This window comes from Vidua chalybeata, chromosome 6, assembly GCF_026979565.1.
Source record: "Vidua chalybeata isolate OUT-0048 chromosome 6, bVidCha1 merged haplotype, whole genome shotgun sequence".
Taxonomy (NCBI): Eukaryota; Metazoa; Chordata; class Aves; order Passeriformes; family Viduidae; genus Vidua; species Vidua chalybeata.
In genome coordinates, this window is record NC_071535.1 from 14,395,677 (window position 1) to 14,416,830 (window position 21,154).

At 39.9% G+C, this 21,154-nt stretch overlaps 1 protein-coding gene across 6 annotated transcripts in view; it reads right to left on the bottom strand.

Moving 5' to 3' along the window:
- Positions 1 to 21,154, bottom strand: part of LOC128789538 (protein TUNAR) — a 161,809-nt gene that overhangs the window by 66,461 nt on the left and 74,194 nt on the right. The window contains exon 1 of one of the 6 annotated variants that reach the window (XM_053945642.1): positions 13,326 to 13,458. The exons of 4 other annotated variants lie outside the window; for them this stretch is intronic. The gene's annotated coding sequence lies outside the window, so the exon portion shown is untranslated. Of the gene's footprint in view, positions 1 to 11,990; positions 12,096 to 13,325; positions 13,459 to 21,154 lie in introns of those variants that run through there. One more of the 6 variants, XM_053945641.1, reaches the window with a different exon arrangement.

A 21,154-nucleotide genomic window follows, 5' to 3' on the forward strand; every position in this document is an offset into this window, starting at 1 on the left:
CATTAAGAACTCCAGGTTCAGGAATTCTGACCAGCCCTGAAGTATGAACAATTAATGTTCTAAATACCCCTTAACACACCAATTTTGTTAGAGATCACAGTGTCTAAAACAGGAAAGCTCAATCCTCCCCAGCTGCATTTTATCTGCATGCATTCCAATTTTTTATTCCCAGGACATGTCCTGGAAGCACCACAGCACGTTAGCTCAGAGATAGGAATGTCTCTGTCAGCGCCTTCTCTAGTGGGGAGTGTGATGTATCCAAGACCTGGGATCCCTGGTTCAGCTTAACCTGAAACACCTCACCAGCTTCTCCCATGGGTTCTCTTCTTTCTTATGCATTCCTTATGCTCTCTGTTTTCCTTCTGTGAGCTGCAAATTTAAACGTTGTTGAGACAGACAAGAATCACAGGCCATTTTATTTTTGATACTGGTGTGAATGGACAGAAGAGAGACATATTTTGATCTTTCTCTAGACTTCATTTTTGTTCTGTAACAGTTTAGTCTCCTAGTTTAAACAGACAGACAAGCAATTTGAACTTGAAGGATCTGTTGTCTCAGGAAAAACATGATCATCACCCCTCTAAGTATTCTGCTCGTGTGTAGTGATTCATACCAGGCCTTATACTGTGGAAGGTTTGCAGTTCGAAATGTTAATTAACAGATATAGTCCATTTCCATATGTCTTCCTCTAAAGGTTACTGCAACAACATTTCCTGAATATACTTTAACAATTTAATGGCAGCCTGGCAGTAGTATCATGACAAATAAATTTAAGTGACGTACAGGTTGCAGAGGAGAATACAAAGTATAATAAAGCAATGTACTATTTATAGAGATGTGACATGAAAAACATTGACCTGTGGTCCCAAGTAATTTTCATAAGACAAAAGCTTTCATGGTAATAAAAACAAATCAGTCAATGTTCTAAAAGACTAATATAATAAACCATCAGGGAAGCTATTCAGCTGTGTTAACTCAATTTAACAAAAGAGGAGTCATTATTATTCAAACTTTGTACTTAAAGTTTGGTGACAACTTTAGCTGCACTATGACAAAGTGATTCTTGATTAATGAGAGATACCTCCAGAACTGGCAGTGGGACTCAACGTGGAAACATATGCTACCTTGCTAGTCATACTGAAAAAAACTAGTTTGACATTAGGAACACAGGACTGGACTTAAATGACAGGACAGAATTACAGAGAAGCTGAAGATAGTGCATGAAATATTGCCATACCCAAGAATTTATATACTGACAAGTAACTAGAACATGAGGAAGATGGAAGAGGGGTCAGGAGTGCTAATATTTTTTTATGGGAAGGAGAAAAAGAAAGGAAGAGGAAAAAAAGTACTTTCAGTCTAAACTGATTCTCAACAAATAGATACTACACTCTTTTTCAAGAGAAACAAAATTGTGCTTTATAATTTAATTTTCAAGGTTGTATTGCTATAGCCACTGAGAAAGGGAGAAATTAAGTGAATTACAAGCAATTTGGGGTACAGGTAGAAAATAATCACAGGCTATGATTACAAACTGTGCTTTCTAACTGTTAGTTCATCTTTACACACTCAGCAGACATCATTTCTTGAGGAGCTGAAATGTCGTAATGATTCTTTTCTTTATGAGCCTCACTCATTTGCAAGCATCTTTGCAGTTCTGGTTTATAAATAAGACAGTATTTGGAAATATCAAGGTACTAAATAACTAGCTGGAAGTTTTTCAAAATACCAAGATTTCCTTTTTATCCACTCCTTTCCTTATTCTGCTCTGAATTTTAAGACCTAACAAACCAGTTTCATCTTTATCTATACCACAAGCAACTCCACCTAAACCCAGTTGGGATTTTTTTCAATTGCACAAGGTCCACTCATTTATGCCAAACACAAACTGTCAGCTGGGACTCTGTGGAATATACCACAAAAAGTTGTGAACTATTTATTTGAGAAGAGATAAATAGAGCAGAATAGAAAGGCAGAAAAAAGGAAGATAAATTAAAGGAATGGATTGTACAGGCAGAGCTGAAAAAGGCATTACAGATAAAGATATGCAACACAGAGATGTTAACCTGATTAACAAAATATAAGATAGTCAGTCTATGACTGAAAGAGCTGCAAGAGACAGAAGTGCTTGAAAGTTGCTCAGAAGACTTGTTGCTGCTGATGCAACACGAATGGCTAATTATGATGAATATAATACTGAGGGATTCCACTTCAATTCAGGTCTACCAGGTACCACACCAAAAAACTGGTAGACAATTTAATGCCCTGTCATCTTAAGATATGAAATGATAGGGGTAAGCAATGAAACAGATCTGAAAAAAAAAATTAGACAATACCCCTGTTGTTTGATCTCTGTTTACAACTAGATTGTGAATAAGTTTTCCAAGACTTTCAAGAACAGCAACAGGTGCCACATTAAAATATATCATAGTAAAAAATAAAGGACTTCACCCTCACAAAAGACAAAGCACTCAAGTATTCTGGACTGCAGGGAAAAATCCAATCTCAGCAAAGATGAAAAACTACTATCCATCTTTAACCAAGTGTAATATTTAATAGTGACTGCTCTTTAAAATCTGAATGGCTTTTCAAGGGGAAATTTTAAATACTCCATTATTTTTTCATATCAAATGCCTTCAAAAAATAAAATTAAACCTCCTTTGCAAAACTGAATTTACATAATGTAGATAAAAACAGTAGTTTCAATTCCCTATCAAGAATGAATATAAAAAAGCACTGTCTGATTGCAAAAGAAGTTAATTTTAAGAACTAGTTACTGATGCTATTTATTAAAGCATTTTACATACCTACTATCACTTGGATACAATTAGGAAATCCTGTACTTGTTTATGGCCATTATTCAACTTTTCATGAAAAAGGTGTGTAATTTACAAGCTTTGGATAAATTAACTTTCAAAGGGATTCTTCAGACTTACAAAAATAGCATATCATCCTTATTTTCGAGCCTCAACTTTTGCAGCTGAAATGAAATTAAAACAAAACACAAAAAAAACCCAAACCCAAATATATTTTCTCATAGGCTAGTTGAATTTTTTCTTCTCTTACCATCACCCTTGGATCATCTCCTTGTTACAGATCTGAACACAGTGAACAGAGAACAGCAGTGCAGCATCTGTCATTCCTCAGTCTACATCCCATGCAGTGCTTTTTGTGTAAGTTCAGCAGAGAGTTCCCATTAGGAAAGAGACAATGCAACGATATTGTTGTGTTTCTTTGAGGCCAATTGGCTGAGTTGCTCAGAATTATGGTGCCTGTATAAACCCCTGAGGGCTGGTTCTTGTGGCTTCTCTTGCTAAAGAAAAGAGGTGGTATGCCTCCTTCCCAAAGGTCGGCCCTGCATCCTGTTCCTCATGCAGAAGCAAAACCAGCAAGCCTGGCCCTCCAAAGCTCATTATCTCACTGTGCAACATCTTCTCCCATATCCTTTCTGCTATCGCTTTCTTTCCCAGAACATAAGCCAGCCCAAGCTCAATCTTTTGGGCAGCAAAATCACATTTTTTACAGCGCTAATAAACCTTGAATCAGCTTAATTTAGAAATATTACTCTGCGCCTTTCTCCAAAGGGAACAAAGGAAGTGTGTGATCAGACACACTCTTTCTCTACTCTCCAAAATGAAAAACAAATACATAGAAGGATGACATAGATCTCTTTATTAGTACTGGCATAACAATTTAGGGAAACTGTATAAACAAACAGAATATAGACTAACAGTGAATTGCTTTGCTCTAGAAGGAATTATTCTCCCTTGATACCACCTGAATTTGCCTTGAATGGAAGGAGAGGCAAAAAGGTCTCATAAAGTCAGATAACCAAAAACAAACTTAATGAGAAAAAGCAGATGGATATTTGTCTTGCCATTTTATTGATTTAGCTTTTAATTTCTACATGAAGACCTCTGCAAAACCTCAGAAAATTCAGCCAAGGATGGTATGGTTGTTGACTCCATTGGAGGAGTAAAATGATAGTAATGCATTGAAGAATTTCGAATCCCCAATCTCCTAGATGACTTGCAGCTAGGGAGAGCAGTAGTGAGGCATCCTCTCTCCCGGCAGTAGCTCCTAGAAGGAGGATCACAGTACCATGATACCAGTCATAGTCATTCTGCAGAGATGACTTCCACTGCTTTTCCAAAAACACTTCTCCAAAAAACCATTCTTCTTTGCCATAACATAAGCCTTTGTAAGAACACACAAGTGACTTAATCAAAACTACCCCCAGTTACAGCATAGGTCCTCTGCACCTTTGTGAAATGCAACAGCAAAGTAGCCACTGCTGTAATTAATATATTTATCAAATGTAATATGACCCAACAGCATTGTCCCAACTTTACTTTTTCCACCACAGTATTCTCCATGACCAGGATAAAGCAATAGTCTCCTTGTGCCATATAACTTCTTCAGCCCAGCCTACTTTATGCCTAAATTCAAAATACACTATTTTATTTTTTCCAGTTCAAACACTATGAAAATTTAAACAAACAAACAAACAAACAAACCTTTTCCAAATCAATCATAGCTATTCTACTGAATAATTTGACCTAATAACAGCCTGATTGATTCCTGTACCAGGGTGTCTGTGACATTGAGATGTTTTGAATTACCCTTATTATACAGGGGATAACTGTTTACAGGATATTATGTATATAAGCAGATTTTCTCTTTTAGTCTTAGCTCTGTGAACAGGGCTAGCCCTAAGGCAAAGCCTAAGGCAGAAAGTGAAATACATTTTTAAAGGCTGTTTGTTAATTGAGCCCTAAACTGCTTTCCTGTTCCTTGCCAGTTTTATCCTAACATAAGAACAAATCAATGTTAAGGCAGTCTGCCAGATGCTGGCCAACTCAGACTACTTTGAGCTTTCTCTCTCTTCCTTGGCAGCTGAAATCTCTCAGCACTATTCAAATTATGCTCAGCATCTAGCAGCATTCAGCCCTAAATGGGCTGCAAGCTGCATATGAATATTTTAATTACATGCTGCTAGGCAGAAAGAAAACAACCAGCTATGCACAGGCAAGTCAACTAAGAACTTGTAAGCTCTGTGACAGCAACGGATTTATAATTTCAGCCTGTTTATTATGCTTTGGGCATCTTTCTCTAAAAGGTTGTGTTTAAGGCACTGCCAGCTAGGTGCCTTGTTTGAAAAAGAGAAGTGCAGTTGTTTTGTTGCCCTCCTGCAGTCAGTGCAGAAATTGAAGAGAAAATAAAGGAGTTTCTCAGACCACATGTCTGAAATTCACTGTTTTCCTGAAGGCCATTGGACTAAAGGAGGATGATCAGTAGCTTTCAAGAAAGAAGAAGACTGCATTTGGCAGCAAGAGGAGGAGGGGGGGAGAGAAGAGGTTGAATGCCAGCCAGGTTCCTGTTTCAGACCGGAATCAAATGTATTGGACAGACATGAAGCACCCAACTCCTGCATATTTTCCATGGTGAGACTTCCCAAAAACACCCTCTGATGGGGCTGGAGCCTTTCCCAAAAGCATCAACTAACTAGGCACCCTATTTTTGCATTTCACTTCCCCTTTAGAACTCTGATTCACTGTCTAGGGATTTGGACGACCAGAAGATAAAATAGGAAGAGCCAGCAGTGAAATAGCAGGGAGGAGCTTTGTTGACCAGACAAAGCCTGAAGGGATAAAGGTGAGAGACAGGCAGTTATGGGGAGTCTACATGGAGATTTGAGCTGCAGTACGATACAGGGGGATGGTGAAGCTGCTAGGACGAATGTGAAAGTGGAGTGAGGTGACCCTGGCAGACATCCCTAAACTGTTGTCAAATGGCCTCTAAGAAAGAGCTGTACAAATACCTGAACTGAAAAGAAAGAAGTTCAGTAATCCAATAGGCCTAAATAGCCTAAAATAAATTTTCAGTGATTTCTCCTTGAGTATCACTCTGCAGAAGTCATTTTTTAAAACATCCTTCATCTCTTTACTAGCCTACCAACCAGCCAGGCAAAGCTGGAAAATAAGCCTGTTTGGAACAACAAACACCAAGCTGATTTAGAAGGAGAGAGAGAATTGTTTGGCATTTTTTTTGTCTTTATTTTTAACTTAGCAGTGAAAGGGAGGGAAAGAGAATGAATTTGACACTTGCATGACATTTCCAGTTTAACACTGAACTTCTATTTCCCCACTAGAATGCAAGGTGCATCAGCTACCAGATGCTTTTAAGAGCTTGGGGAAATGAAAAGAAATATACTTTTTCCTGTCTAGATACTCTACTTTAAGCTGTCTACAATCACATTTTTCTGTTAAAAGTCACTGTACTTTACTTTAAAAAAAAAACTTCAGGATTGCTAAAAAACAAACAAACAAACAAACAAACAAAAAAAAAATCAAAATTCAGTATCATCCTGCAGTCCTAATCTGCTTTTCATCAAAAAGCTTCTGTATCTCCTAAAAGCTTTGATGAACCTGATAAGATACAAAGGTTGAGGCAGAGACCAAGTGAATCTCAAGCACCTAGTAAAGTTTTGTTCTCACGCCAAATAAACTGTGAAAGAATTGCATTGGAGAAAAGAAAATTTCAGAATATTTGGTCACAGACTTTATGGGGCCATTAGTTTTACTAGACTTGATTGCATGCACTCTATAAAAATACCTAACAAGACTGAAAGAACTTCCACATTTAACCTAAATGTAATCAAATACAGGAAAACAAAAGAGACCTGAATATTAGGATTTCTAATCCAATGGACAATTCATGAGCTTGGACTGTGTCCCCACAGTCTTAGTAAACCTATGCCTGATAATCTATACAATGAACAATAATATCATTATCAATTCAATTCTTCCCATATTTGGATAATACATTCCCACTAGCAATGTCTTGGATGTCTTTTTATAAATATGAACAACAATGTTTACATAGATCCTCTATACTGTTCAAGACAAAACTTATTAAAATATTTGGTAACAACAACCCCCTGCAGCTCTGCAGGGGGCATGGTGGCTGGAAAGCTACCTGGTGGAAAAGGACCTGGGGGTGCTGGTCAACAGCAGCTGGACACGAAGCAGTGTGTGCTCAGGTGGCCAAGAAAGCCAATGGCACCCTGGCCTGTGTCAGCAATAGTGTGGCCAGCAGGACCAGGGCAGGGATTGTCCCCCTGCACTCAGCACTGGTGAGGCCACACCTTGAATGCTGTGTTCAGTTCTGGGCCCCTCATGCCAAGAGAGACACTGAGGGGATGGAGCATGTCCAGAGAAGGGCAACAGAGCTGGGGAAGGGTCCAGAACAGGACCCTGTGAGGAGCAGCTGAGGGAGATGGGGGTGTTTAGACTGGAGAAGAGGAGGCTCAGGACAGACTTTATATTCTCTCTATAGCCACCTGAAAAGACATTGCAGAAAGGTGGCAGTCAGTCTCTTCTGACACGTATCAAGTGAAGGGATAAGAAGAAATAGCCTTAAATTGTGCTTAGGGGAGGTTCAGATTAGATACTATATTTTATTTTTTTCCATTGATAGGGCTTAGGCATTGAAACTAGTTGCCCAGGGAGGTGGTGGAGTCACTGTCTCTGGAAGTTTTCAAAGAGGCATCTGGATGTGGCACTTGGGGATATTGTTCAGGGGTGGTTACGGTGGTGCTGGGTCAACAGCTGGGCAAGATAGTTTTGAAGGTCTCTTTCAACACTGATGATTCTGTGATGTAAAGAGGTGGAGTTTTGAAGCTATAGTAAATAGCAGTAGACGGCCCTGACATGAGTATATGGCTTGGAATTTATTCCAAGGATTCTCTTTTCAAAATGTCAGTGTTAAGCCCCTTGAGCAAATTATCACTTTTATCTTCACTCTATGGCCATTAGTTAAGCCCTTATATTTATCAGCACTAGTAATCAAAAATCATTAAGTACAGTCAGAGGCAAGCAGACTTCATCTCTGGGTTCAGAAGTGTTTGAAATCCTTGCCAAGAAAGGCCTCTCCCTCCTGATTTAGCATTAAGTTGCAAAATAAACCATCCCGCTAAATTGCATTTCTCAGCTTGAGAACCACAAACAAAACCCAAGTAAATGAGTGTTTATTAGAATGAGCTTGACATAATGACTTCCCACCAACAGACTATCCATGATACATCTATAGATTGCTATGATATCTCCATAATAATGTATTTTGTTACATGGACATTGATGACAGGTGATTACATGGGTTTTCATCACAAAGGACTTGAAAATTAAAACTGTTTTCCAAAAAGTCCAGACTGAATTAGGCACAAGAGTTATTTTGGTTTTGTTTGAGGGGTTTTTGGCAGAATTACCTGGATACAGAACAGTTTCTGTTTCTTGAAAATTGGCCTAGACCTGAAGAAAAGCAACCCAAAGCTATATAGCAATACGCATGCAGGGCTGAAATCTCTCTTTCAGCACACACATTCATAACTTTTTGATGATACAGTCAGCATCTTCCAGCATTTGAAGTGAGGCTTGATCAGCTCAAAGTTTCCTCTTTGACACAACTGTCAACTAGTTTATTTCTTTATATTTGATGTTTATTTTGTAAATGTTATGGGTTTCCAAGACATCCAGCATCTTGCAATGTATCATTGCATTTTTCCATTAAGAATGCTGAAAAAAACCCCTGCCAGCTCAAATATGCTTTAGAGTCAAATTAACTGGGCACATCTCACTGATCAATGTCAAGGTCAATTAACTGTGAGTTCACTAGGTCCAAGGAACAAGTCCCAAAACCCAGAACATTCAGAATGCAGATGAACAGTGGATGTGGAGAAGCAAAAAAAGAAAGTATTACAGGAATATCAGTTTCTATGTGATTACACTATACTCAGAGTTTACAAGGGGGAATTTGTTCCAAACACAAACAATATCAGAATGAACTTCAGAAAAGGGGAATAGGAAAACCACATAAAAATTTTCCCAAAAACTTGATCTAACTCCAACTGACTTAGAATGATTCGTTCTCTTCATTGAGCCCTTTTAGAAAAGCAAAATAGAAAATATGTAGGCTTCCAGACTGATCCTTACAAAAAGGTCAGTAATAAAACATAACTCATTTTCTGGTTATCTCAATAGGACAACTGATAATAACTGAATATAATTTCTGTAAATTTTAAAGAAGCCAGAGACAGAGAAGTAGGAGACAGGAAGCAGTGTCTATTTCTCATCCTCTATTACCTCCTTCAATGACTTTTAGATGTGGGAGTCCTTGAAATCTAGAGAGGGATTTATCTTATATGGATGCCACCGATATGCATGCTTCTCTCTAGAACTGTATCTTGAGCTAGTTACCTGAAGCTCTCTAAAGGAAAGAAATACATATTTTTAGGCAGGACCCATCCAACCTATTTTGCGGCTGCTTTTGCAGCTTTACAATACAATAAGACTTTGTTCAAGACAGTCCTGTTCCTTATTGTCTATAAAGGAAATCTCAGTGATTCACTCCAAAGCTGAAGTTTACTCTAGAGATCTCTAAGATTAGATATGTCAAGGCTTACTTACCCCTAGGGTCTATAGAAAAGCATACAAACTTGTCTGGTGTAGAGGAAAGTGAAATCTTTGCCAGAGGAGATGGCAGGAGTGTGTCAGAAAAAGAACTATGAAGTTTTCTGTTCGATGCCTGCAATCAAGGTGACATCTGGCTCATGTTGTGCAATTTGCCTGTTTGACCTGAAAAGCAGAGATCTACTTCTTGCAAACCCCATGTATTTGGCCTGTAAGGCATAAATCTGAAAAATAAATTTTTGGAAGGCTGAGAAGGGCAAATCTCACTTTCCAGACCAGTCACAACCTCTAAATAATCCTTTTATGTGGTCATGACAGGGACAGCACTCTTGGTCATGTAAATGGAAAGAGCCAAGATTTTTTGAAAGAACAAAGCAATGTCATGGCTCATGAGTGTATGAAACATACTAGGATGGTGCCATCAGCACTGAAAGGATAGTTTTCAGAATGTCCCTGCACTTACTATTACTACTGGGAGCTCCTCTTTCTGTATTTCATTTTGGATTACCATGCCTCCCCAGGAAAGCCACAATGAATCACACTCTGCAAGCCATTCACTTCATCAGGTATGTCCTGTAAGACCCAAGACCTTTTGTGGATGTAGCCCAAACATCCATCTGTGGCTTGGACTGTCCCTCCAATGAGTTTTGGAAATAAGACGTCTATAGATTTTTCAAAAATTGCGTCTTTATACACATCGTGAAAATTGGAACTTCTATCAGTAGGTAAACAAAGAAACTACTACATTCAAATTTTTATTCCCATGCTCTTTACTCCCACACACTATATTTAAATATTCCCTCAAGTACATTATCAAATACACAATAAAACCCTAGCCAGTGATAATGATGATAATAAGAGAAAAGTGTCCTGGCAGGTGTCTAATAGAACATAGTCACTCAACAGGAAGTGTCTGGTACCATTTAGTATCAATATCTCTCAAGCTCATTAATTTTTTTTCAGATTTCAACATCCAGAAGTCATCAATTCCATTTTTTTTCCAGTTAATAAAATTTTTCTTCCTTTTGTCCACAATTATTGACAAGACTATTATCTAAATGAGTATTAGCTCTTTCTTAATTAGCAGGCAATTCAGCTGTGACTTGCACACAAAACCTTGTCTATTTTAATAAATGGTTACATCGCTTTACCAGTGCTGAGCAATTAATTAACTCAGAAACTGCATTTGGTTTTTCATGCATTTTCCTGGCATTTGTATTGTGTACTAACCCATGCCACTGTCACATTGACTAAAGTTTTATTCCCAATCTAGATTGCTTATGAAATATATTAAAAAAAAAAAAAAAAAGTCAATTATTGGCTTGGAACAGGAATTCTTCTCTGACACCTATTTTTCCTACTCTTCAAGAGCAGCCAGCTGACTTCTATCTGCCTAAGTGGACTACAGTCACCTGCTTACATGTCTAGAAACCTGCACAACTCAAAATAATATTTTGCTTTCAGGTCATTCCCCCCCCCATTTCCTATGCTTATTTAGTATGTATAAATAAGGCCTGGGACCTCAGACCTGATTCCTTACAGCCATTCACAGCAGTGAATATAATGCAGGTCTAAGCCATCACAGAAGCTGCCCATGATATTTGTCAACTTCAACAAGGCTGTACTAACACCAGTTTCAAGCCTTGCTTAGGGTATTTTACATTCACTTTGCCATAGCATGCATGATTACACAAGCTGCAGGGCAGAAAAGTGAATTACTCAGCCCTCTTTCCTCCTCCACCCACATGTTTTATTTGTATGTAAAGCACCTACTCCATTCCCAGAGATATATAGCTAGGTAACATAAGCAAACTAATGAGGTATAGCCTTGGGGCGTGTCAGCTGTTTGTGCCTTAAAAGTGCCTACCTTTCCAAACATAGAATTGCTATTCAAATATTGTTCCTGGCTTTGTTAACTAATAATAAAACCACATGAAAATATAGCACCATGTCACCCACTGTTTATAAGCTCCATACAAGATGAATAGGTAGCTCGAGCGGGCAGCCTGCACATTCTGTCCTGCCTATTAAGGTTTTTAAGATCAGTTTTTTATCATGCATCTCAGGAAATGTTTATCTTATCAATGAGCACTGTGCATAGGCTGTCAGAGCATATTGCAGTCCCTTCTCCTGTGGGGTTGTTTTGACTTGTCAACTCAAGTAGAAGAATGCAAGTAATTTATATGAGCATTTTGCATTAGAGTATTGAATACATTCTGGTTTTAATTAGGAGGAATAAGAATTGGTTGCAACAAGATCTAAATGCCTGTTGCAGCTCAAAGGATATCAAGAGTTCTCACATTAAAACTGGCACATTGCAGCTGATTCTGATTCATGGCTGTCTACTCTTCAGTGGACGCTTCAGATAATTCACCTGTGAACATTTCTTTTATCACTGTAGGCCCATCTTTCTCCTCTCTACATCCATATACATTCTGTTAGCATTGAATCTTGTTCTGAATCATTCTGCTCTGTGATTCTAAGGAAATTCACACAGCTCTTCAAAAGACACAAAGTGCTTACCTCTATTCCAAACTCTGAGCATCAAATAGAAGGATTTAACATGGAATGTACTCATGCCAATGCCAGCATCATCCCAGCAGTAAGGGCTGTCAGTCTTGTAATGGCAGCTGCTCTGTCTGTGTCAATGTCACACAACAAACCAGTAACAAGCCTTCAAAGAGTGTCTTTCCACCAGGCATTTAAGGGGGCTTCATAAATCGCAGCTTATTCACAGATGCAAAGACATGCCTGTGATAGTTATCAATTTTCAGATAACAATTCCATGAGTTAAGAGGTTTAGTGAGATATTTAAAGTTACATAGCAAGATAGCTGGAAATAGAGTGCATACTTTCAAATCCTGGCATGGTGTTTGCTACTTAACAATCTTGTCTTACACCCAGAACCTGACTGGAACAGCAGCAGGATGCAATTTCAGTGCATAGACCCAGTTTTGCTATATTCTATGTTCCCTTTTACTTATAAGTAAATCACTGAGAAATCTAGCACAAAGTAAAAAGTTGGGGCTAGATCCTCAGCAGGGATAAACCACCTGAGCTCCATTACAAGTAGTAGCTACCATGGTCTTCAGCATAAGTAAAAGATTATTATTAAGTTTGTCTATCAAGCACATAAATATAATTTAGCTCCTTTGTAGAATTCTCTCTTTTAGTAGGATGGCAAGGACTCTATGTAGATGAAGTCTCTTTCACTAAACTATCAGTTTATTAGTTAACAGGCATTCTTATCTGACTGTTAAAAGGTTGATCAAATTTTTTTTTTGCTTAACCATGCTATTTTTATTCATATGTTAAAAACTGTTTCAATGATCATTTATTTTCAGAATATCTGAATATTCTGAGTTGGAAGGGACTCACACAAATCATCCAAGTCCAACTCCTGGTCCTGGTTCTACTTTATACGCAGAGAAACCACTATTTAGTGCCAGAACAAGCTTTTCTTGTTCAACAAGATTGATCTACCATACTTCCTGAACTGGTAAATTTGATGGGTGACGAAGTGAATAACCTTAGAAGTTTGATGGCATTCCCCACTAAGCCTCACTAAAGTTCTAGTATTGTCATGCAGGCACGTGTGCCTCAACCTCACAGCTGCCACCCAAAGGCAACCCTGCTGAAATAATGATAGCTGCAGTGTTTCATAAAAATGTAAATTCCATGGCAAAAGACTGCTATGATAAATGGCAGGAGCCAAAGAGGAAAGTCCGCATGGGATCAGGCTGAGGAGCCCTGACTGTCTCATTTGCAGCTGTTATCAGTGCCCAAGGAACAGCGCCGGGATTCCTTGGCCCTGTTGTTGGCATGGACTAGCAGAGACCAAGGAGTCACTTGTCTCACCCAAACTAGAGAGGCACTGTGGGTTTCGAGTAGCACCTTCAGCTCCTGGGCCTGCACTGAAACAAACATTGCTCTAAATTCGGAGAGACGACGCGAAGCCTCTCTCCGTTTCCGAAGCGGTCACGTCGCTTCAGTGCCAGCCGCTTTGAGCCCTGGTTTTGGCTGCTGTTGTGAAGGTGGCCAAGAGAGGGCAGCCGGCCCTTGGCTACTCCGCTGCCCGGCGCGGGCCCGGCGGCCCGGCCGAGCCCCGGGCCGGGCTGGCGTGAGCCCTGCTCCGCGACCAGCGCCGGGCAGCGGCCGCCCCTAGGGCCGCCGGAGAAGGGCATTTCTGGCCTGGCTGCACAGGTGTCCCTCATGAAATGGGTCCCATGCACGGATGAACGGGCACACGAATTACTTTCTCCAGAAATACCTGTTTTTATTTAAAAGTGAGACGTATCAGAAATAGCCCTGGTGGATTTCATGGCTCAGGTGCTCGGGGAAGCAAGCGTGTGTGCTGGTGCTGAGGCTGACAGGACAGGACAGGTTTATTTGCTTGCCCTTCTTGATATAGTAAGTGGCATTTGATAAATGGTTGTCGGACCACTGAAATCTAATAACATGGATCACTACAAGATGATTACAGCCCCTGAACATTACTGGCACTATATGAGTGAATAATAACCTTGCCGTTTTTGACAAGGGGATACGTAATCCTCAGGGTGTTCAGGGACAAGGTGTGATTTCTAAAACTTGGTCAGGAAAGGCATTAAAAATTATCACGTCGTTGGCTGAGAAGCCTTCCCTGTGGATTTTAAAGATTTGTGACTATGATAAATAAAATCACTCTCTTAATCAACTCTTTCCAATATAATTTATGAATGCTCTGTTCAAAACAGCGTATCATAACAATATGGGAGAAGGTTGATGTAGACACATTGATGCATACATACATACTAAAGTACAGATATTACCAGTACAAGGATAAGATAAAAGCAAACTGACATAAATAAAATCCTCATAAGGACATTTTAAAAATACGGTTCCTTAACACAATGTACCTGCCAAAGTATTCAAGTGATTTTACATCATGTCAGGTAATAGCTAGCAACGCTTTCAGTTGCCCAGGAAAGCTAGTAATCAATGGGCAGAAACACAATTCACCATGCTTGATAGGTGAGCTAGCAAGGCAGTAATACCTCTGAGAAAATGTCAGGAGTGATATGTGCACACTCTTTCTGTCTTTAGTGCTGAATCCAGACCTGCTTTCAAAGGCAAACTGACACAATAATTACAAGCTTTTTGTATTGACATCAGGCAGAGATTATCAAGGACAGTCCAGCAGAATGATAAGGTAAGATTGACCAATAAATATACATTTCCTCATATTTTGCACTGCAAAAAAAGGATCTTAAAGTTAGACTGGTTTTCACACCTCAAAAACCTTTTCATCAATTGCAAAGAAGAGAAGACATTCACATATACAGATATCTCCTTCAAAAGAAGCATACTGAAAGTAGCTACTGGATCCAATTTAAAATATTGTTATTTTTAAATAATCTTCATAGCAGAAGTAATGTAACCACGATACATTTAAGACCTGGAATAATCACTAATATGTACAAGTTCAAGTGCAGAACTTCGTGATGCAAAAACTCAGCTGTGAGGTTTAGGTTTTGCCTGAAGCAATCCCTGCCAGTAGTCCCACTGAAAGCAGAGCATACTCTCGGTGAAATGCTGTTAGGGGAAATAACAGGGGGAGAAGAAAAGCTTAAAGCATCCAGTTTAAAATTCTCATAATGCCTTTCACAGATAGCCCTGACTGCTGCTCCAAGTTCCCACCACATGTGCCAGCACCTTATGCCCTTGTTAGCAATGCCACTTCTCTTCCCCAGGATCGAAGACCTGCCCAAGTTTTTGCTCCCATCCAATATCAGCACCCACCCTGAATCCTCACACCACTCCCCCTGGAACAGCCTCAGCACCAGCTGCACAAGCTGAGCTCTAATAAGGCTCAGCGGAACACAGCATCAGGTCCCAGTCGGTGCTCTGCCTAGGATGCTGCTTGGCTCTCCTATCAGGCCCACGCAGGCTGTCCAAATTGTAGCTCTGCTTTTGTTCCAATTGCACTGTTAACACAAGAAAGCCCATGACTGCAACAAGGGAAACATCATTTTGACCCATTCTTGTGTGTCTCAGTAACACCGCAGAGCAGCTCAATGTGATTCTAGGGAGAGATGTCACCATAATGCAAAGCCTTTGGCTGCTGGCTGAGAAACTGAGAAACTCCTCAAGACACAAAGTCCTTCACAATGCCTGAGAAAGAGGAGACAGAAATGCATTTGTCAGCAGCAAGCTGTGAGGACACAACTGTACTGTCCTCCAGGTGCGTCCTATTACAAACCCTATCCCCTCCATGTAGAGACCTATCAAGACAGATGTCCCTGTAGCAAAGTTTGGCCACCAGATGCCTGCAGCTGGCCAGTACAATATGGTGGCCATTCACACAGAGAAGGGAGGGAGGCAGGTGCAGGGGGAAGTAGAGGGAAGGCAGACCAGGAGGGAGGCCTGGCAGGACAGACATTGAGGAGACAGGGACCAGGCAGTGGCTTCCCCTACAGGTATGGTCCCAGCACCTCTCCTGAGAAGAAAGAGCCAGGGTGAAGGCATTCATGAGGTTCCTGTCCAGATTCAAACTGGACCTCAGGAAAAATGCCCTAGGGACTGGTGGAGAGGCAGCAGATCCTTCCTGGCAGTGTTTTCAGGCACTGGGAGGAAGCAGGTGCAACCCTGGGCAGCCTCAGAAGCTCCAGTGGTGCTTCCTGTCAAGGAGGATGCCCTGATGGCTTGTTGGTCATTGGCCTATTCACTGAGGCTGAAAACAGGTCCCTGTGTGTTCAAATCAGGTGACCCCATACTTCTGCCACTCTACTGTGGATGTATCTGAACTCTTCATATAAAAATACCTTGGGTGCTGAAAAAACCTCACCTCAAAACACCACTGTTTGTTTCAGGAGAACAAACTGAGTGACAGTCAGCTGCTCAGAGTCAGACCTTTGTGGCAGGAGGGAAGAAACATATTATTCTCATAATGAAGTCAAAAATCTAAAAAGAAAAAGGCAGCCACATACTGCACTTCTGCAAAGCGATATCTGAAATGCACCCAATTTCTCTATAACTATTAGCATGGGGCAATTATTACAAAGGAGTTTATCCAGAGCTACCAAGATTGTGCTAAAATCAGTAATGAAGACTATACAAGCTAGTAAATGGTGAGATCCCCAAGGACAGGAGTAGAGGTGCTTAGGAATGTCATGGAAAAAGATCAGAAGCTACAGCTGCAAGAACAGGATAAACATAGCTATCTACATTTTGCTTTTATGTTTTCCTAGATAGACATATCTGTAGGTATGTGTCAAAAATCATCTGCAAACTCATGGCAGGCACATCCTTGTTGTACCCACATGACACAAACAGGCTTGTAAGGTTTGCCTTTCATTTTCACTGGCATTGAGACAAAAGCTGCAACCTGCCTTATTGTGGAGTTAATCATAGCCAGGCCTAGAGAGACACCTTCTGCATTGCCAGTGACTGACAGGTATCTAATACATCAGGAAAGGGAAGGAATACTGACTGAAGAGCTCAATGTGACCCGACAACCTTCCCCTTCACCCCAGAAAAATCAAACGTATCCTGGGCTGCATCAAAAGAAGACCCCACCTGGAGTACTACATCCAGGTCTGGGAGCCTGATAGAGACATAGACCTGTTAGAGCAAGTCTAATGTCTTTCAGAAAAGGGGCAGGTTTAGCTCAGATAGGGGGAAACTCATTTCTGTAAGGGTGGTGAGACGCTGGTACGGGCTGACCAGAGAAGCTGGGGCTGTGCCATTCCTGGAAGTGTTCAAGGCCAAGTTGGATGGGGCTTGGAGCAACCTGGTCTAGTGGAAGGTGTCCATGTCCGTGGCAGGGGGGTGGAACTAGATGATCTCAAGGCTAAGATTAGCTTTGGTGTAGCCAGGGGCTTTAAATTGCATGAGTGAAGACTGCTGCTGTATTGGCTACATCCAGCTAGTGATTTACAATGGTAATTCTGAGTACTTTAAAGGAGAAAGAAGATGAGAAAAAAGGAAAAAATAAGTATTCCTACAGAAATTTTGGTTGTCTGCAGCACTAGAACAAGTCATTTAAGTAGAAGCAGTAACAGAACAAAGTCATTAATGGGAAAGAGGCAACATGCATAGCCATCTCAGAACTTTGGCCTTCAAAACTGCTTCCCCCACATGCAACTTCTTCCCTTCAGCACCTATATGGAAAACATGATGTGGCTAACTCTGCTATTCAAAACCACACTGCAGTTTAATGCCTAATAAAAGCAGTGTAAAATTTCCATATAGAGCTGAATAGATTCTTGCAGACTGCAGAGGATGGTGGTCTATCCACTGGGGCCACTCTAGCTGAGTTACTGAGGAACTTTTAGATTTGTTGCAACCGCTGCTCATCCCAGAGACAGCAGAATAGCATCCTCAAGAGAAAATTATTCCATTTTTCTTTCAGAGGATTTTACCTTAAAGACCTGCTGCTGTATATTCTAGGTATGAAATGAGAGAACCCACAGTGTTCTCTGAAGTTTAATTGGAAGAGTATAAGGGGAAAAGAGAACAGCTTTATGTCTGACTTGAAAAACATTCCACCACACTGTAGCCCAGTTCAGCACAGCTGGGACATTTTATTCAGAGACTAAACTAAAGAAGTTGATTTCTTGCCCAGGGTAAAAAAAACAGGAGAGTTTCTGGAGATAAGCATGGAACAACAACAACAACAACAAATTTAAAGTCCTTTTGGTTTGAGTCATAATGAAGTACTTTTGATAACAAAGACAGATGTGTGGGGTGTGTGGTCCTGATCCCTTATCACACCCAGTCTTGGATGGTAGCTGATGGGAATCCTACTCCTACAGCTGGTTTGTGTCAGTCTGAGGCTGTCCCAGGGTGGGGACACCCTGTACAGATAGCTGTGCCACAGCAAGTCAGAGCTGTACAGATGAGAGCAAGATAAAACCCTTCAACAGTGCTCTGAATCTCAAAGAAAAATCTATCTTCCATTCAACAGACACTGGGAAACAGCACAGGAAGTGTGAGTTTCATGGTTTTAGTCTAGCTATATCCACTTTGAAAAAAAAGGCAAGGAGCTGATTTGTGAACAGACTACCTAATTTCACTCATATAATAATATAATAAATTCTCCATTTTTGTTTGACCCAGACAGTTACTTCAGTTTAAAAAAGAGACAGAGAGAGTTCTCAGAGTTATTAAATTTTATATCTGTGTCAAGCAAGCTGTAGTTTCTGGTTTTCCTTATATCTTTTACTAGTTCTTGAAAGCACTTAAATAAAAATAGGGTCATACATGTGGAAGGAGGCAATATGCCATGAACAGGATGGAGTAGTGCTTATGCACAGTAGTGCTGTTTACAATGTTTTTTGTTTTCATTGAACAATGCACAAGGACCTCTTATATCTCGGTGAGTCAGAGCTCATAAGTGTTACCTGCCTGTTCTATCACTTCACTTTTCCTTTGTTTCCCATCAAGTCTCATGCTTCTGGAGGTAAAGCCATGGCACAGAAATCCAAACAAGGTTCAGCCCACCCCAGCAACACAGCTGGGGTTGCACATGTCCTCAGCTGCAGTCTCTGGGTCCACATTCTTCACATTTGACCAGAAAAGGACTTTTCTCTTGAAGTATATTAACCATACCGGAGCAGTTATTATTTCTCTAAGCTTGCCTGTAGTTTAAGCATCAGCATCTAAGCTGTGTGAAGTATGACATTTGTTTCCTCAGAGAATGGGGGTCCATATATTGCACTGATCTCAACTCCACTTTTAAGATCTCTTTAACCAGCTTTCTGTGTCCTTTTGCACAGTTGCATAACCAGGTCTGACAAGCTGCATGAGGAGGTTTCCATTCACAAATCAGACTTTGGCACAGAAATTATGTGTTCAGGCAGGCTGTGGCTTGTCCACAGCTTTTTTCAGAAGCTTTTTGCATCTGTTTTACAGAATAATTCATTAAATGTGATGCTAAGAAGCAAACAGGAAAAAAAAAAAAAAACAAACATACTAAAAAAATTGAAACAGGATGGACATATTAGTTCTCAACACAATGCTTTAGCTTGTGCTATGAAATCTAAATTCTACCATGGAGATGTGGTGGTACCAGCCACAAACATAGCAAGCATGTTCTCTAAGTCTATTAAAATGTTGTGAAAGCCAGACATATTTAAAGAAGCTTTTAACACATTAGCTGCTATGCATTACAGGCAACATTTGTAAAATATTAACTGCTTTATTGCTGATTTTGTTTTGAGTCATATATTGTTTAATTAGGATTCTACTCATGAGCAGATGGTTTTCTTCATTAAATCATAACATATTCTACCCAAATGGAAGCAGCTGGATTTTTGAATGCACTATAATTTATTTCCTACATGCCAGAAACCACTCTGAAGAGAATCCAGACTATAATCATTCCGTTTGTTTTCATTGGAGCTTATTTACAATAAACTTGGAAAGTTTTTAGAAAACAGAAGTCAAGTGTAGGGGACATTTGTCAGCAGTAGCAATTTTCTATTATTGAACTTGGTACTAAATCTGTATTCATGGAAGTACTTCCAGATGTGCATAAATGATAGTCATAGCATGCTATGTGTTGTATACAGATACTGGTACAAGAAAACAGCATGCAAAGAGTTTCCATAATATATAACAAAACAGGCAAAGGACAAGAAAAAATGTTGGGTTTTGTTTTCCCATTTGATGACGAAAAACAGAAAAATAAACTTGGATGATAAGAAACATCATCAAAGTCCCAAAGACTCTCTCTGGCAGCCAGAATGAATCCCTTACAATTTTTCTGAACTGAGGTGCAAATGCCACATGCCCTAAAATACTTAATAATTTTTTTCAGTGCATTTCACAAAATGTTTTTCTTAGAAAGGCTTTTTCTTCAATTACTGGGTTCCAGTCTTCCCTTTACAAAGCAGAGCAGAGTTGAAGATCCCAGATTACATTCTTACTGCTTCACATACCATGCACTGATATGCCGAATCATCAGAGAGCTCGATTGTACAAGTAAGGATGAAAAGCTCCTGCCCTCCTATGCTGACAGATTTCTGATAGGTTCAGTCATGGAACCTATGATCTCTCTATGCATCTACATTTTAGATGTTCCTCAAAGCCTCTGGAATTACTGAGGGAGAGAAGGACTCCAGATGATAAGTTCCAAAAATATATGGTTTAAATGTGGGTTGACAATTAGGCAGTTATCTTACATTCTTTGTAAAGTATTACACCTTTTGGATCATGGTTTGTCCCTCCATCTTTCCCCTTCCTCCACTGCTCAGCTTTTCTGCACCCTATTTCACGTCTCTTGTTTCTTCCCCCTCCTTTTTTGACTGAGACTTCTTTGACCTTTTTGTCCGAGTTCAAACAAATTCTTCTACATACCATTTCATATTAAGTTATATATTATAAAGACAGAAACTACTCAGTAAACATCTAAGCAGGCATTGTGCATACATATGTGTGTGCATTAAATTAAAAAATTAGAAAGCTACAGCATTTGTAAATATCCTATACTGTGGTAGGCACATCATACTATACAACCCACTGTTAAGAGAGCGATAGAAGGTCTGGTTTACTAAAGACAAATTCCATTTAACTTCCACATTCCTGCTTTAGATTTGAAAAGAAACTAACAGTAGATAAGCCTTATCATAATTTGTCTAATTTTCTGGAAATATAATACCTCAATATAAAAGTCCAGTTTTATTTAGATGAAGCCAGGGTATCTA